The 15,696-nt window shown below is 47.9% G+C and overlaps 1 long non-coding RNA gene across 1 annotated transcript; it reads right to left on the minus strand.

Moving 5' to 3' along the window:
* Positions 1-297: 297 nt before the first annotated feature.
* On the minus strand, positions 298-14,970 carry LOC144098242 (uncharacterized). Its single transcript, XR_013307146.1, has 4 exons — positions 14,610-14,970; positions 2,652-2,752; positions 2,344-2,400; positions 298-1,700 (listed from the first exon to the last, which is right to left on the minus strand). It is a non-coding gene; the product is annotated as an uncharacterized LOC144098242 (long non-coding RNA).
* Positions 14,971-15,696: the final 726 nt, after the last annotated feature.

Below are 15,696 nucleotides of genomic sequence, written 5' to 3' on the forward strand. Positions count from 1 at the left end.
TCTTCTGCCCGGCTGCTTGTGTTATCACTTACCTACCTTACCTTGAACACTTTGCATACAATGGACAAGTTTTATATTCCCACATTTCTGTACATATGCATCAACAGCTAAGTTGCCAGCCATTGGGACATCTGTCCGTACATTGGCTGGCGTTTCTTCTTCGACCCGGCTGCGAGCACAAAGTACATGACAGCAAAATAGCTACAGGTTCGCCTCTGCCTTGATGGCGAGCCATAAAGCCATTGAAGAGACGCCATAAAACAATGCATTTATTTTAGTGCTTCTTATTGTACATAATGCAGCAACCAGCATTGGGAAATCAAGCACAGGAATTCTTAACATTCAGAGCTGCAAGTTGCATGTAAATGGCATGTAATGTCCCGCAGCACCATATGCAGGCGATGAAATATGCATTGCATCGTTAATTTTGTGTGCGAGTAAGGTTCTTGTGCATGCACCAGAGCCCCAGTAAATTGGCGTACCTCTCTCAGTGCTGGAATACCTGCTATGTCACTTGCCTATCCATGCTCTTGACGCATATTAGTGGAGGTTTTTAGCCACAAAGTCTAGTTGCACATGCTCGATGCAATACTTACTGGCAGAATGAATACAGTAGGCTGAAAATGCAACACATTTGTCATGCAGGTGCATTTCTGCATTACAGACGAACTAAAATCATTTGCTTGAGACAGTAATGCATGCGAGACAGTGCAGTAATCATTCCATAAGCCGTAGGAAAAATTCGACAAAAGGTGTTGGGCTGACAAGAACATAACGGACAGTAAAACAGATTGTGCACCTTTGCCAAGGTTGTGAAGCATTGTTGAATACAGATTTTTCGGCGGAGCTCGACGTTGTCTCCATTTCTGAAGCTGCAGCCCAGCTCCTGTAACATGGCTATATTTGCTGGAGCTCCATCGCATATTAGAGCTACAACCATTGCCCCAGCATCGTGGGCAAGAAGCAGGCTTTGTGTAACTAAATTAGCTTCCTGTTCGCCGACAAGACCATCTACAAAAAGTATCCGAGGGGCAGCTTCCACCGTTCGTTAATGGCTACTGCCATTACAACAAAAAGCAGCTTTTGCCTGTGGCAGGCAGTCACCATCAACTACTGTGCCCATGTAGGAAAACCCCTCAGAATATCCCCTGTTCCACTGAACCGGCTGCCTGATTGACATTTAATCAATCATCAGACTGCATACAGTTTGGTGGCCTCGGCTGCTCATCTCATCTGGGTGCATTTCATCTTTTAGAGCATTGAATGCCTCAGTTGGAAAGCCAGCATTTCCATCTACAGTCTGTTACCATTTTCGCAGTGTTCATTGGTGGGACAAGCAGGTGTGGAAGACCTGTCTCCCGTAATTGTATGCTCGTGGTGGGTAGAAACTGAGTGTCAGCACAAGGGCCCCGATCTCGGGTGAAAATTGCTACGGCACATCCCGGCCAGATCGCTTGGATATCTGCGTTTTAAGGAGGTGTTGATTGGCTATTCCAAGGGTGTCAAGCACAGCCACCTGCTCCTTCAGCAGGAGGTTTTGCCTCAGTAGCATTTCAAGCACAGCCTTGAACTCAAGCGTTTTGTTTCTGGGGTCTTCTCCTAGACTGCTGCAGCCGCTTGATCTGCTTTCAAGCCTTTAAGTGCTCAGAGGCAAACATTGTTGCACGTGCTCTCAAGAAAGCTTTCTCAGGAGTGTCAACCTATAAAGCAGAATCAAAATTTAGTCACTTTCTACAATCACAAGCTGCTCAGGTCCAGCCGCATGTACTTTCTTTAGAGGTAACACGCAGAAGGTTCGCACTAAGGTGTAGCAACAAAAATTTCCTTTGGACTCGCGATTGATTTTGTTGCGGGACACAGAATTTGCAAGCCGAGAAATCTGACAGCAGCTCCCTCAGCTTGATGCGGAGGACACTCACACACTAAAAAATTCATTGGTTTATTGATCAAAAAAAGGCAAAAAAATGTGTTAAGCATGTTTGCAAGAGTCATGGGTGCAAAATCAAGCTGATCCAGACACTCAAGCCCCTTATCTATGCGCTGTAGATAGGTTACGGTAATAAAAACATGCCAGAAATAAGCCATTCACACACATACGAAAGCCATGGTGTTGTATGTTGTTTTCAGATTAACCTAAATTGCCTGCCTGCCTTACATACCACCGCTTGCTTTCTCTTTTTTGGTGTTCGAACAGAACTCGGAGTTTATGGAGACAGCATTCCCTGCACAAATTGACGTTCAGAGGGCATTATTCGAATGCCAAGATATCCTTTGCCATATATTAAGAGAAGTATACGGTATAGAGAAAGATGATTTGCAGTGACAGCTTGTAATTTTACTCACATCATGAACATTGTCCGAAGATTCATTTTCCGCTGACGTTGGCATACTAAAGCTGACCTAACAGAAAAGAAATGGAACAGTACATAGCCATAATCAGCACGCATGTAACGTAAAGAATGGCAGTTAGCTTCCCCAGACTGCACATGGAAATCAAAAAGAGATAATTTTGTGTGGGTACAAACATCAATTACATATGTGAAAGATATTTACCTTAACAACATCTCAAGCATTTGCAAACAAAATAGTACCGTGGAAAAACAGAAGAATCTATAATTCACTGTGCAATTCGCAAACAGATATTCTATTACCTCTGCAAGTGCTGAAAGGCCAGGGAGACTGAGACAGAGTCCAGGGGTCGATGGTAAGGCATCCAGGGGTGGTGTTGTCCCCGAGAATTAAGCCTAGGGGCCTATTAGAACAATGTCTGCAGTCAATCATGGTTACATTTAACAAGAAAACTGTATGAGCTCAAATTGCAGTGAAAGGCTGTTGGCTGTACTTATAGCAGTCCATGCACTTACCCGCGTGGATGTGGAGGTTTAAGGAAAACTTCCCCTGCTCACTGGGTGTTCAGGCTCGTCGCCAAGAACCATATATAAGTTCTTAAATAAGCGGTGGATCTACTAGAAAACAACTTAATTTTGCTTTTTGCTTAATAAAAACAAAAGTGTTGCCATTTCCAACACACGCTACACACAAGTAAAGAGTAGACCGGCTACCTGTGCCGACTCCGGGGTTTCAGGGAGACTACTGGTCAGTGCAGAATACCCCGAGGAGGTCTGTGAACTGTCGTCACTCAAATGTGTCGATTCCTAACGGAACAATGTGAAACCAGAAAAGCAGTACAACTTTGTGGCTCTTGCGGTTCTAATAATATCTAATTCTTGCGTTCCAATAACATCTAGACATCCTGGCAAATGGTTTTTTCGCACCTCACTTCATTGTTTTTAATTGGTCTTAGTTATTTTTTCGTGTACTTTGTTCGTGGGCCTTAAGCGCATCGTTTCACCTTTGTATTTTAAAGGTTTCAATGGCGTTTTTAACGTCTTAAATAAATCTTCGGTGTTCGTTTCATGAACGATTTTAACTTTAATTTTTGCTGTGGGTTTTGTTGGCGTCGGTTACCTATTTTTTCGTTTTCGATTTTAGCTATAGCTCCTGCCTGTGCCTATTTCCTGTAAAGTTTTCATTCTTTCTTATTCATACACTATTGTACACCCCCTTTTCATCGCCATTTCACCTGTCATCGTCACCTTTCTTTTACTCGTTACTGCCCCTGACACCGCCGATGTTAATGGCAGAGGCACAAGCGCAATTCCTTTTTATCCGTGGTCTGTTTATTATTACTTTAGTAATATGTTTTCGCATGTTACTGCTTGCACATGTCATGAGTGCCTTTTCACTGTGTAATGATCGCCAGAGTGTGGGGCGCTTTTTCCCAGTTTCCACTGGCTGACAGTGTATGACGTACGTGGTCCAACGTGAATGGTATGAATTGTGCGGGTTTTTTATGACGCAATAAATGTTGGTAGTCAGCGCCCGTCCTGTGTTTCATGTTTCTTCTCGTCCTCGTTCCGTTGCGCTGTGTCAATCTGTGTCGTAGAAAGTATGCACCAACTAGCCCACACCAGAATCCTCTTGCAACTGTTCTCTGATTTTGTTAGAACGAAATGCGCCACAGCAAAATAATGTTTCCGTTTAAATTTGCTATTAGTTTGTTTTTGTTACTGCAAACTGAAATAACTTTCACAGGTAGCTTGCGAGGAACGCTTGTACTCTTCAGAGAAATTAACATGTCATCTCTCTTGAATACTACATTGTAAAACAAGTGGAGAAACAAACATAAAGTAGCACATAGCAAGAAATTGTATTGTTGCAAGTGCCCTTTAACGAAAGTTGCAAAGGTAAGCAATTATTTGAATGAATTGCGCCACCGTAAATATTGTTTGCATTTAATTTTTTTAGCTTGTTTTTATTGCCACCGATTAAAATAAGCCTTTATTAGATAAATTTCTTCAGGAAATTTGGCGTGTCATCTCTCTTGCATAATAGTTTGTGTAACGTATGGAGAAACAAACCAACATACCGTTATAGTACGAAGTTGGAGGGTTAGAAGTGCCCTTTTGTAAATGTTGCGAAGATATGTTTTTTATAATAGAATGCAATGCGGCACCGTAAATAAAACTTGCTTCTGTTTTTGCTTTTACATCGTTTTAATTTTGGAGATTAAAACAGAATTTAGGCAGGTACATCAGACATTGCGTCGCGCCTGAGTTTCATCACGTGAATTTGGACTTCAGGGGCCTAAATGCGGTTACGGTTTCGTTTGTATAGGCATTGCGTGCAGACGTGCGGTTTCGGCATTTATTTCCTTAATACTAACGCTCACATCGCTGAAAAAAAAAAGTGTTGTGCACTGTTTCAAACTGTAGCAACTTCAAATTAACCGAATTCAACATGTTCCGAGTGCCGTCAAGAAGTGAACGGCGAAAACAGTACGCCGTCGCGATTCGTTAGCAGATTGCGCCTCCTACGAGCTCCACAGACAGCTCTTGGCTTTGGTTCGAGCGTGTTGTTGTCGATAAACGTTTTAGAGCGTTGTGGAAGTTTGGGGATTTGGTTAAGTAGGCTGTGTTCTCTCCCTTTGGAGCACCAATTTCTCGCTCGGACAACTTCGGACACAGCCTTTCTCGCATGACTGCGGTAGCACCACGCGGTCGTAGATGTGATGATATATGTTCTCTTCGGAACATATTTCCCAGCTTCATGCACAAAGTAAAACGCTTGTTTTCGCCAACAGTTTAGTCGATCGACATGAGCCCACAGCAGGTGTGGAGAAGCGAGCGGTTAAGTTAAAGTTACCCGTTTGTGTGGACCCGCATGTTGCAGTTATGTTTATCCGTTTCCTGTGCGCAGAGGTAGAGGGTGACAGACAAGCTGATCACATTACAAAGTGATAGGAATTATTCACCACTATTATTTTCGTACTCTGATATGCTTCACATCAGGATAACCGAACTTCAAATATATATATATATATATATATATATATATATATATATATATATATATATATATATATATATATATATATATATATATATATATAGCAGTCAACATAGTCTAGCTGTTTTTCACCTTTGACTGTACAGATCGTGGGAGAATTGACATATGAGACAAATGGTATAACACTGAGCTGTCGTTGTGCAGCAAACCATTATTTGAAAACTGTCTGGGTGCTGAACATGCATGTGAAGTAGATAAATGTTTGCGTCTCTACTTTTGCAACGGCTGCTCACGGCGGAAGGGGGAAACAACCCGCCGGCACCTAACCTAAACCGTGCTCCCTCAAAAGCATCGCACGCTCTGTGGGGCTGAGGTCGCTGAAATGCAGGCCGGGGTTTTTGCGAGAACTACGTCGTCGGGTTCGGGGACGGGATCCATCGTAACGCTGGCAAGACGCCGGTGCAAACGTATACGAATCGACGGTAGCGACCCCCGATAGATACCTTCAACGTGCGGCGGTGGTAGCTTCCATTTCGGCAGCTGCTAGGCCGCACTGCTAGTAACCAGAAATCACGGAGTCTCCGCTTACGTCACGTTCACGTCACTGCGGCCTGTGACGTCATAAGAGTTCTCCGTGTCGTCATAAGAGTTCTCGAGTTTGAATCGGAGCGGCGGGAAAAACTTTTTCAACTTCCAATCCAAATTTCATTGAAATAAATGCATCTTTCGCTCCCGTACAAGCGGCAACAAAGCCATGAAATGCCGAACTATCAGATTTTGCTAAAAAAAACTGATAGGGGTCTCCTCAGTGTCCCTTTTAAGTTGGCGGCTTGAAACTAAAGCCGACGCACGACGCTTCAACGGCTTCCGCTAGATCCAACGGGTCCACTGGATCGGGCTCTCTCGCCCACTTGCATGTACCTTCAGATGTGTACTGTGAGTGGATTAAATTAGCCGAGAGCTCGAAAAGAACAGCTTCGCCCATCTGCCGAAGCTATTGAATTGCGACACAACGCGCACCTCGCCGCGGAGCCAACCAAATCAGTCTGGCCGGGCCGGCGGCGGCTGGCGCACTCAGCGTGAAATAGGTGTACATGCTCTATGTCCCCGCCAGTGCGGTCAGAGTGCGCCGTAGCCGCCTAGAGCGTCGACGGTCAAGAGCAGTTGGAGTATAGAGGGTCTCGCATTGGCCCACGTGTGATGTCCGAGCCCCGCGCGTTGCGGGCGAGCGCCAGAGAACGAACAGCCAACACAGAGTCCGGTGAACGACTGACTTTATTCATGTTCGCGCGCTCCGCGAACTGTGCAGTTAAGCACAGCAATGGGGCGGTGCCGCCATCTGTTGGACTCTTGGCCAAATACGACACCCCTCCCCACCCACACAAAGAAGGTAACGTGAACAGGCCTCACGGCGAATAGCGTACATTGGGCCGTCTTGCTCTTGAGCTTCTTCGCAACGGTGGTGTTTGCGGCTCACACTTGGGAAGCTCTGGATCAACCGGCACACCCAGTGCTGAATTATCCCTTGGTGGAGCCTCGTGCTGTACAGATCCGTCCTCGCTGCCGGCATTCAGGTGTGATTGCATGGCAGAGGTCTGTTGGTCACCTGCACTCACATCACGTGTACCGACTTGATGTTTTGCTGCAGCCGGCGGAGACACTTCGGTTGCGGAGAAATCGTGTCGCAGATGTTCTTGATGTCGCCTCCAGGACCGACCCTCAGGCAATGTGACATCGGCGATGTGGTCGCCCGATGTAGCAGTCACCATTGCAGGAAACCAGGGTGGACCATCTCGAAAGTTTCGTGCATATACAGAATCCCCTGGCTGCACAAGCGGCGTCCGATGGGCATGCTGCTCGTGCGCAACTTTCTGCTTTAGCTGCCTTGTAAGAACTGTGGACCTCATGTCAGGCCGCAGTAGGGTCAAAGCTGTCTTCAGCTTGCGCCCCATCATCAACTCAGCCGGGGAGCACCCAGTAGTCTCGTGCGGCGTTGACCTGTAGTTCAGCAGGACGCGGGCTAGCTGACAGTCGAAGCTTCCACCCACTGCTTTCTTCAGCTTTGCCTTGATAGTTTGCACTGCACGCTCCGCAGCACCATTTGATGCCGGGTGATACGGTGGCGTCAGCACATGCTTTATGCCATTGCGCTGAAGGAATTCCCTGAACGAGGCACTCACGAATGCTGGCCCATTATCCGACACAATCACGTCTGGCAAACCATGGGCAGCAAACATAGTCCGTAGGCATGGAATCGTGGCATCTGCTGATGGTGTGGTCACAGGAACAACTTCTATCCATTTTGAAAAAGCATCCGTCACGATCAGCAAGTAGCGATTCTTGAGAGGTCCAGCAAAGTCGATGTGAATTCGTGACCACGGCTTCTCGGGATACGGCCATGGCGTCATAGCTACTGGCCGCGCAGTTCTCTGGTTCTCCTGACACACACGGCATCCACGCACCGTATTCGTAATGTCTTCATCCAGGGTCGACCACCACACATGGCTTCGAGCAACTGCCTTCATTTTTGAAATTCCAGGGTGGCCTTCATGGAGTAGACGCAGCACTTGAGGTTGCAGTGTACTAGGAATAACCACTCGCGAACCCAGCAGGATGCAATTTTCTTGGACGCTCATTTGCGTTGTGCGATTGGCATATGGCTTTAGCACAGGATCCCGCAGCTCTGTTCCAGCCCACAGTGCCTCGCGAACCTTTGCTAACACAGGGTCTTTGGAAGTGGCTTCCGCCACAACAGACGCCACCAAAACCCTGGGGTAAACAGCCTCAAGCATGAATACTTCAGCTGGCCGCTCAACAGTGTGTTCCGAAGTAGGCAGCGGCAGCCGACTCAAGCAGTCAGCGCTGGCGATGCTGGCTCCGGGTCTGTACTTAAGCTTGTAGTTATAAGCGGCCAGCATCAGTGACCAGCGCAGCACTCGAGGAGAGCACGTCTCTGGCACGGGTTTGTCAGCGGAGAGCAGGCCTAGCAAAGGCTTGTGGTCGGTGACCGCCTCAAACTCTCTGCCCCAGACATATTGCCGAAACTTGGTCACTCCAAACACCAGGGCAAGTGCCTCTTTATCCAAGTGACTATAGTCGCGCTCAGCTGATGTGAGACTTCTTGATGCAAAAGCGATCGGACGCTCAGCGCCCGTGTCCTCACGGTGAGCCAGCACAGCCCCCACTCCATACGGTGATGCATCGCAAATCAGCACCAATGTTTTCCTAGGGTCGTAGTGTGCCAAAACCGCAGCAGACACCAGCAACTCCTTGCTTTCCCTAAACGCGCGTTCCTGGTCAGCACCCCACATCCACGGTGTCTTGGCTCCAAGTAATTGATTCAGTGGATGAAGAACAGCAGACAGATTTGGCAGGAATCGCCGGTAGAAATTTACCAGTCCCAAATAACTTTGCAGTGACTTCACATCGCTAGGCTTGGGGGCCTTCAGCACAGCCTCAGTCTTTTCAGGGTTAGGATGGAAACCAGCCGACGTGACAACGTGGCCCAGGTATTCCACTTTTGGACCCATGAAGGTGCACTTGTCAAGCTTCAGCTTCAGACCGGCTTCCTTCAAGCGATGCAGTACTCGGCACAAGTTCTGAAGGTGATCCTTATCATTGCGCCCAGTCACCAGGATGTCATCGAAGTACACGACCACGTGTGGTAGACCGCGCATCAAGTTGTCCATCTCCCTCTGGAAAATCGACGGTGCTGAGGTTACGCCGAAAGGCAGGCGTGTGTATTGGTACAGCCCCCTTGGCGTGTTGACGGTCAGCAGTTTCGAGGACGCCTCGTCCAGCTCCACTTGCAAGTAGGCATCCTTGAGGTCGAGCTTGGAGAACTTCTCACCCCCACTCAGTCTGGCGAATAGATCCTCAACACGCGGTATCGGATAGTTCTCCGGCACAGTCACAGGATTCACCGTGACCTTGAAGTCACCACAGATTCGAATCTGTCCGTTGCGCTTGAGAATAGGCACAATGGGTGCAGCCCATTCTGATGATCTTACCGGTTGCAGCACTCCAGCGCGTTCCATACGGAGCAGCTCCTCGTTAACACGATCGATCATCGCGAACGGTACAGATCGAGGCTTGAAAAACCTTGGCTTGGCATTGTCTTGAATGGTGATCTTGGCAGCCACGCCCTTGAGAGTTCCAAGTTTGCCATCAAAAACAGTGGAGTACGCAGCCAGTACATCCTCAAGCGACGACACAGCATTGAGCTCTCTCGCATTGCATAATTCCAAACCAAGACCCTTCATCCAACCGCGCCCCATGAGGGACGGGCAATCACCAGAAATAACGTACAACACCTCCTCGCACTTCCGGTTCCCCAGCTGAACAGTCACAGGCAAACTTCCTAGTACAGGAGACAGTTCACCTGAGTAGCTCTTCAACACAACAGTTGAAGGCTTCAGACGTGCCGACGGAAACTTTCGGTGAAATGTGTCCCCAGATACGACGGATACACTTGCTCCCGTGTCAACTTCCATTAGCAGCGAAGTTCCGTTCACCGCGACTTCCACGCGGTATGGCTGAGTAACTCCTGCAGTGCCTTGCAGACTCCACAATTCGTATACCTGAAGCGCATCCGGTCGCTCATTGGCTTCATCACACCTGGCATCGTTCACGACATGCACAGATTTGTTCACAGACGGCGGCGCCGCTTTCCTGGTATTTGCTACATCTTTCGCTCTCCTGGTGTTTGTCGCATTTTTTCTCCCCTTGCACACACGAGAGAGATGGCCCTTAATCCCACAGTTGTGGCAGACACTGTTTAGATGTCGGCACTGCGTCGCCAGATGCCCGCCACCACAGCGAAAGCACAAAATGGCCGTTTCTTCTCGCCTCGGCTTCGTAGAGTCACGTGACACAGCGTTGGTCGGCGCGACAAAGGGCGCGGGCGCCGTTGAAAGCACTTGCGAATCCTTGTTTGCCGCTTCCATCGCGATAACCGTTTTCTTCGCCATGTCAAGCGTCAAGTCCGGCAGCTCCAACAGTCGTCTCTGCATCGATTCATCGTTAATTCCCGCCACTATGCGGTCGCGCAGCATTCTCTCACGAAAGGTGCCAAACCCGCATTCATCGGCCAGCTTGTTCAGGGCTGCGAAGTAGTCAGCAGCCGCTTCACCCGCCTGTCGTGTTCTGGAGTTGAACTTGAATGAGGCAACAACTTCCGACGGCTGTGGCGAGAAATGCCTCCCGAGGACATCAAAAATGGTAGTCAGACTTGCCTCGCACGGCTTCACGGGCGCCAGCAGATTCCGCAGCAAGGTGTATGTGGCCGGGCCACAACACGTGAGCAAGACAGCTCGTTTCTTGTCATCCGGCACATCGTTGGCAATAAAGTACTGAACAGCTCTCTCTCGGTACTCGTCCCAGTTCGTCTGCGTGTCGAACGGCTCTAGCTTGCCGACGCCTGGCATTTCCGAAGTACAGGAACGCTTCAAACAGTTCAACACGTGTTCCTCCGCCCACTCACTCACTGAATAAGAAGAAAATCTTAAGACGATCGAGGCTCGGAATCGAACCAGGGTCTTTGGCGTTTCAGGCGGAGACGCTACCACACCTTAACGACGCCTCAATGAGTAGCTGCCAATAAAGGCGCATCTAGTGAATGCACTCTGCCGATGCAGAAATCTCCGCCCTTTCGCTACATATCTGCGGGCCTAACAGAGCTAGGCTATCAGCCATTTTTTCTAACTGCCTTGTACCTTGTCTCTCGTCCCTAATAAACGATTTCCGTTAAGTAGTTTGAAGTTGACCGGCACAGTCGGGAATGTTTCGCCGGGCGAGCGTGCGCTAAACACAAGTACGAACTTCTTTGTACGATCACCGACCATCGTGCCATCATAGTTTTTCATCGATCGTGGCGATCATCTGACCAGCCTTAACAGGCTCCTTCAAAGTTTAACTAGCACTTGAAGCAGCACTTAGAGTTCCTCTGCTGTTCGGCGCTTGTATATCTAGGCGCGTCAATAACAAAACCACGAGGCACGCAAAGCTCATAGACGCGAAGCGCCATAAAAAATCGGCTCTCTCCTGGCCGCCTGTGGCGCAATCTATCCTCCTATCGAAGGAGGATAGACCGGTTACAGCAATAGCTTCACTTGAGCAAGGAGAGTGGGAAAGGGCAGAGAAGAAAGTTCCTAGTGGCACATCAACAGGACCAGATGGTATCCCGATTATGTTGATAAAGAAGTTAGGACCAAAATCCAAGCAAACATTAATACAGGTAGTGAACAAAATGATAGTGGATGAGAAAGTCCCCGATGAATGGCGATTAAGTAGAATGAACATGATATATAAGGGAAAGGGGGACAAAGCAGACGTAAGTAACTATCGCCCCATAACAGTGACGTCTGTGGTTTACAGGGTGGTGATGCAAATTATAAAGGATAGACTGCAGGCTTGGGTGGAGAACGAGGGGGTGCTAGGGGAACTACAGAATGGGTTCCGGAAACAAAGGAGGTTGGAGGACAATCTATTTTCATTGACACAGTGTATAGAAATTGCGGAAAAGGAACATAGGCCCTTATTGCTAGCATTTCTGGATATTAGGGGAGCCTATGACAACGTTACTCAGGAGCATTTGTGGGACATATTGGGCACATTGGATGTGGAAAATGGAGTAATTAATCTTTTAAAAGATATATATAGAGGTAACAGAGTGCTCATAAAATGGGAAAAAAATGTATCAGGGCCTGTAGAGATACAGCGGGGGCTTAGACAAGGATGTCCTCTGTCCCCTTTGTTGTTCATGTTGTACCTGCAATGTTTGGAGGCCAAGCTAGAGGGGAGCGGACTAGGTTTCAACCTATCTTTTTTCAAGCAAGGGGAATTGATTAAACAGACATTACCGGGACTAATATATGCGGACGATATAGTGATAATGGCTGACAACAAGGAAGACCTGCAGAAGTTGTTAGACATATGTAGTACAGAGGGAGATAGATTAGGCTTCAAGTATAGTAAGGAAAAATCTGCAGTCATGACATTTAATGAAGAGGGCGGCGAGCATAGAATACAGGAGTTCGTGCTAAAGGTAGTGAATGAGTACAAGTATCTTGGGGTGTGGATAAATAACAGTGTTGAGTATCTGACAGAGCATGAAAAATATGTAATGAATAAAGCTAGTAGGAATGCAGCTGTCATGAAAAATAGGGCACTGTGGAATTACAATAGGTATGAGGTGGTAAGAGGGATCTGGAAAGGGGTGATGGTCCCTAGCCTGACCTTCGGGAATGCGGTCCTGTGTATGAGGCCAGATGTTCAAGCAAGGCTGGAAATTAGGCAACGGGGAGTAGGGAGGTTAGCTTTGGGAGCACATGGCAATACACCAAATCAGGGGGTACAGGGTGATATGGGATGGGCGTCTTTCGAGAGCAGAGAGGCTAGCAGTAAGATAGCATTTGAGGAACGATTGAGAAGGATGGAGGAAAAGCGGTGGGCTAGGAAAGTTTTCAGATACCTGTATATAAAGAATGTTGACACGAAATGGAGAAAGCGAACTAGAAAATTGACAAGCAAATATCTGGACAGCAGTAAGGGGGCAAATCAGCAATTATCGGTTAAGAAAAAGGTTAAAGGAACAGAGAGAGCTTTGTGGAAAACAGGGATGCTGACGAAATCGGCACTAGAAACATACCGGACCTTTAAACAAGAAATTGTCAAAGAAAATATCTATGATAATTGTAGGGGAAGTTCTTTGTTGTTTGAGGCCAGGACTGGAGTTTTGCGGACTAAGAAGTATAGAGTCAGGTACCAGGACATAGACACTTTGTGCATTGCGTGCGGAGAGGAGGAGGAAACGGCTGAACACTTGATACTTTTCTGTAAAGGGCTTCACCCTACAGTGGAAGGCAGCGGGGCTGACTTACCCAAGGCATTGGGGTTTAGGGATAGTGAAGGGAAAGTGGATTTTAAGAGGTTAGAAGTAACCAAGCGAAGGTTATCTGATTGGTGGCTAAAAGCAAGACAGGAGTAAAATTTCACAAGACATGGCTAGGTGGCTTGAGCCACCGCCCGATGTAAAGGGTTCAGCCGTATCCATCCATCCTTCCTTTGCTTCCAACATTCAGGTTGTCTTTTGTCTGCCTTCCTTGTGTGATAAAAGTGCACTATCGGTTTTAAAACAAAACTTACTTCAATATTGAACCGCGCAACCTTCCTTTGACAGCCTCAGAGATTCGTGGCTAAAATGTAGGAAGGAAATTTCCTCCAAGGTGGCGTCTCTTGTCCTATGACGTCGCCACGCTTGTACTTGCGAGAGTGGCCTGTGGCGGCGATACCTGTATTTTGGTTCTTGCTATTTTCTACCTTACAAGAGCTTTGCTTTCAGTAAGAACGGCGTTTTTGTGATCAGGAGCTAGTATTCTATCGATACAAGCCAACTTCACTTTCTCCTCAGTTTCCCTTTAAGGGAAAGCTGGCGGCACTGCACCTGAGCCTCCATGGGCGCGCAAAGCATCATGGGGCGATGAGCTACTTGGTGCAGGACAGTGTTTTTTTTTTCAGGAACACAGAGTGGCGTTACTGAGCTGTTACAATCTGTATCCACGGTGTGCTCCGTGCGCAGATGACTTCGGCGTAAAAGTAGCGTGCAAAAGCCATAGTAGCGAAAACGCAACAGCACACGACGCCAATAAAAGGTTTTTGTTTTCCCAAATGCTGTGGAAAAACCTTTTAAAATGTTGAAGCTAGCGACATTTTTTTCGAAAACATAATCCTTGTTAAAAGTGCTCTGTTAGGCACGAAATATTGACTTTATGGCCTGCAATGCTTGGCCAATAGGAGAGCAAGCCATCGCTTATTTTGAGCAAACGTTGCATTTCATGCTTTTCTGCTCGTTTGTTGCAATTTATAGACAGCGTATTGAATGATACGACATTATTGATTATCGAACAATGTTTTTTTATTATTTTCTGGCCAAAAGTTGTAGTTCTGCAGTCGGTAGCTCTCCGCGCCATCATGGTTAGGGCGCCCATGGTGGTACAGGTGGTCTCTAGGAAGCTCCATGCTAACTCCCATAGGTGGGGCGCTAGTAATGGTGTCTTCGACTGGTCGCTCCCGCGATCCGTTTAGGATCTGGAAGAGTGGGAGCCGCTCTCGCTCTTAGCGCATAGCGAGACTAGTCAAGCCGAATGATCAGCGAGTATTTAGAGCGGAAGCGAAGGAGGCAGAAGGCGGACGTAACCTCCGGAACTACTACGCGGCAGCGCTGCTGATGTCAACAGTAGCCGCAAAAATCCCTTGATTACCTTTAGCCGCACGTGGTCGCACACAGTTTGCATCACGGTCGCCGCTTAGCCTGTATCGATCGCTACCCCGGCTTTCCGTCCCACGGGGCGCTCATTTTTTGAACATCGTCTTGTGGGTAGCACTGTCGTCCTCATCTCAGCTGCTGCTGGAATCGCTGTTGTCATGCGACAGCAACACAGACCGCGTTCCTAGCGTAGTTTTCCGGCGTCTCTTAGACATTTTGCCTCACACAGCGCAGCACCCACAAAACACAACACAGCAAGGACGCCACGACTGCGTCAAAAGCCTACACTTGCTTCTGCCTGAGGATGAGGATTCGATCATGTGTTCTGTTGTGTAGATCACTCCACCCCTGCCAACCAAATGGATGCACCCTTCCGCAGGCGCTAGGTTTCGGCTCAGGTCAGCCGAAAGAGGGCGGAGCGACCGACAGCGAGGGGAATGAGCTCTCTTCCAAGGCCAGGGCGGTCGAAACAACTGAACACCGCCTTGAAAATTGGAATAAGCTCAAGTGATGGGTGGTGGTAACGACACGGCGGGACAGACTCCATCGTAGCGTCCCAAAAAAGTTGGATAGGACTTCAGTGTAGGTCCGCCCGTTATAGACAAGCGTCATGTTTGTAAACGAAGGTGGCGCTGCGGTCGGCAGCGACGCGGGGTGTAGGCAAAACGCAGCACGCCTTCACTGCGCCAAGCGACGCTGCCTTCAAAACCAACTGGTGTATGCGAATATTTCAAAGCGTGCGCGTCGTTTGTGGTTAGAAACATTTTTGTTGATGCTCGGAGAGTAGTTCTGCACTTTTTCAGCCTCTTCGCCAGAAGGAATTAGTAGGCGGAGCGCTGCATAGTTGGCGACAAGTAAAAGCGCAGCGCTATGGCGGGTGAAAGCGCGAGGTATGGGGAGGAACTAATCATCCATAGTTCTCAATTTATGAGCCGATAAAGCATATCTGATTGCTAGTGCAAGATATGACGACCTGATGCACGACACGAACCAGCTTTCTCACACGACGAACCTTGTAATGCACTGCTTCCTATTTTCACCAAGCCGCTTCACTCCGGAGACCTTGGAAATTAATGAACACT

This window comes from Amblyomma americanum, chromosome 7, assembly GCF_052857255.1.
Source record: "Amblyomma americanum isolate KBUSLIRL-KWMA chromosome 7, ASM5285725v1, whole genome shotgun sequence".
NCBI lineage: Eukaryota > Metazoa > Arthropoda > Arachnida > Ixodida > Ixodidae > Amblyomma > Amblyomma americanum.